Source organism: Anneissia japonica, unplaced genomic scaffold (genome assembly GCF_011630105.1).
Source record: "Anneissia japonica isolate Jap-2015-1 unplaced genomic scaffold, ASM1163010v1 scaffold7767_len233565_cov179, whole genome shotgun sequence".
Taxonomy (NCBI): Eukaryota; Metazoa; Echinodermata; class Crinoidea; order Comatulida; family Comatulidae; genus Anneissia; species Anneissia japonica.
In genome coordinates, this window is record NW_022744636.1 from 8,517 (window position 1) to 11,961 (window position 3,445).

Below are 3,445 nucleotides of genomic sequence, written 5' to 3' on the forward strand. Positions count from 1 at the left end.
TTTTAATGTACTGTCAAATCAATACAATTCAACTTCTTAAGGAAGCTGCGAATGTGATTTTTAATAAGCTTGAACTTGAACTTGATAAGTTTACTGCAACATAAATTGAATAGGCCTATAAGCCTACTAACTTCTTTAAGGGGCAATGTAAAGCGAAAATATAGTTACTATAGACCTAATAGTATATGCTACTTCGTCTATTATAGTAATCATTTGCGACTATTTCCTTTTAATAACAGAAAGCTGTAGTAAATTAATAATACTACACTACCCGACAATCAGCTCAACAAAAGCAGCATGTAATATAATTTGATGAAACTTGTTAAACTTCATTTATTGTTGATATTATAAAATATGCCTATTTTCTTATATTTTTAGTCAACAAAACACTCAGTTCCTGCTGTCATTGGACATACAAAATTGAAGGAATTACCAAATGAATATTTTATCTGGGCCTTGGCTAGCCTCGTCTTCTTCCTACCGCTTGGAATTGCAGCGATAATTAACTCTAGAAAGGTAAATTATTATAAGAAATTACAAATCTCGAGCAGTTTAAATATTAAAATAAACTTGTTAGTTAGTCTTTAAAGGGTTGAGATTTGTCATTTCTTATATTAATAATCATGTAGTCGTTGGGTTGAAATAAATGAAATAAAATTTTTAGGGATCTATAAATGAAATTATGATTTAAGCAACAAGTGTCTACTATGTGCTTTCTTTCCTTATGTTCTTTCAAATTGTTTCCGTAATCGTATAATAATTGTAATAGTAAAAGTATTACATAAATAACGCCATCTCTCAAATATGTATGTCCGGTTTCAATCGCAGATGAATACTAAAGCTTGTCTCAAGTGAATATTGTGATTGTCAAGCGCTAATCTCCTTCTAAATGTTTAAATTTAGACATATTACACTATTGTGTTATTTTGGTTTATTCTATGGAACAACTTTACAAATATATAAACTTTTTGTTGTTGTAATCAATTGCTTTGATCTTGTAAACAATACCTAATGAGTTACTCTATTTGGCTTATGTGTATATTTATGTTCTTTATATTTTTTTTAAGGTTGCTCTATTATTTCGTAAAGGCGAATACGACTTATCAACTGCTGCGTCTCGTAGAACCAAGCTGTTTTCTGTAATTGCTACAGTTGTTGCTTTAAAGGCGACCGTTCTTGTTTTACTGATACTGGTTTGGCATAATATGTATCACCAACATCACCATACAACACAGTTATCTGTAGATTGAAAGTATAATGTAGGCCTATACCCTCTACACAATTCAATGTATTTTTTGCTAGTCAAATTCCTGGATTAAAGTATAGAATCGTTTACGAGAACAATTGTTCGTTTTTATTCTTGTCTGGAGGTAGTGTAAAGGCAACCGTGATAAATTCCATTGCAATTAATCTATTTATTTATTGTAACTGATACATGTACTTTTATTTTTAATAAACCTAAAGAAACTTGTTTCCATATAATATATGAATATAAAATAGGAGTAGTATGAAATCAACGGAAGAAGACTAAAATTCAAAATATAATATTAGATACAAACAGTGTAAACAAACATGAGGCAAAGCATGATTGCAAGATTGAAACCATAGAGAATTAAAATGACTTCAGAGCAGCTCCCAGTGACAATAGAATATAACCATGATGACTAACTCGACCATAATGACTCATGAATGACTCGACCATGAACAAACTCGGCGCTTGTCAACTCGGCCTTAACCAATTCGGCCCATGACATCCATACACCAACTCGGCCCTTGTTAACTCACTTTAATCGGTACCGATTAAAATGAGACGTTACAAAAAACACAATAATTACAACACAGGCCCTATCAAATTTGTAAGACAGTAATGATACAAATTATACAACTGTAGTTACAAACAGTTCAAAAATTCAAAGTAAAAGTACGTACATATAGTAAATTATTTGTTAAAAGCAATAGTGAAAAATGCGTATGACAACTAAAGACAATAGTTCGCCATTAGAAGTTATTTAGTATTATTAGGCAAATTAATCTCAAAATCGAGTTGCCGTCCCCGGCGTTGTCAGTGACGTTTACCAATTTTTACCAATTATCCCCTAAGTAAAAAATAGTTGAGCCATGTAGTACCTTGCAAATCAACCCAGAAACCCTGTAGTTTGTTGATTGTTTATTGGTAGCGTCCCTTCGCTGCCAAAAATAGTTTTTTGGCAGTTGTGTCCCCAGTGACATCATGAGGGCATGGTGAAGTCTGGTTACGATTTGGTGGCACATCAATTGAGTATTTTCATTCATCTGGTCATGCAAATCAGTGGCGTATCCAGATGTCTTGAAATGGGAGGCTGATGGGGTGGGAGGGCGCGAAGGTGAAGTGGGAGGGCCTAGATGATCAGTTGAGTGGCGCTAATTCGCAAGGTAAGGTGTTTTTTAACTACTTGATCGTGATTTGAAACCAGTGTCAATAAAATTTTAGGTAAGCATGTGTTTAACATAAGCAAGAATTTAGTCCAATGAAACTGTTTGTCATCTTGATAACTTCCGAAGAGAGTTGCGAGGTCCCTGACGGTTGGGCCGATTCCTCCGATGAGGGTTCCCCGACGAAAGCAATGTGGGCGTGGTCGAGCATTGATTAAAAGGTTTCGAAAGTGGTCAAAGGCTTTTAATCGATTTTAAAGTCTACTAATATGTAGAAAATATATAGGCCTATAATTTTTTTTCTCCCCGACTAATTGTGCTTTTTCTCTCCGACGGGGGGTCCATGGCGCCACCCCTGATGGTGAGGGAAAGCAATTAAAAAAAAAATGAAACCCTGGAAAAGGGAAGGGAAATGTTTCTCATCTGCCAGTGTTTATTCTTGGAATACTTATAGGGAGGGCTATATAAAGTTTGCAATATGAAGACAACTTGTTTCACAACAGTTTATGTAGTATTTAAAAACTTTGACTCCTATTCACACTTACACGTACAAATAGCCTTGAAAATACACAACCTTTATAAACAACATGGCGATGAGCATGCGGCTGTTGGCGGGGAGGTTGCAATATTCTGCCTCTCAAATTATTAAAACTACAGTTTTTGCCAAGCAAACCCAAAGTTTGTTTCTGAAACAGTCCACCAGATATTTTAATAGAAGCTGCGTTGTATTAACAGGTAAACATTTAGCGTAAAAAGTTAATAATAATTATTTCTAGGGCCAGCCTTAGCTAGTTTTCAGGCTAGGCCTTTGCCAGAGAGGTCAGAAAACTTCTTCCCCAGACGAGGACGGTCCTTGTGGGATGGAACGTATTCTATAGTTTAGGCCTAGCCTAGATATTAGGGGCCCAAACAAAGGCGTATGCACTGGACGAGACATCTGTATGTACCATTTTCAAAAACTGACTAGGCCTAGGCCTGCTACGTCCTTGGTCTAGGTCTAGACACTGGAATTCAAGCGGTGCTTCCATGAGTG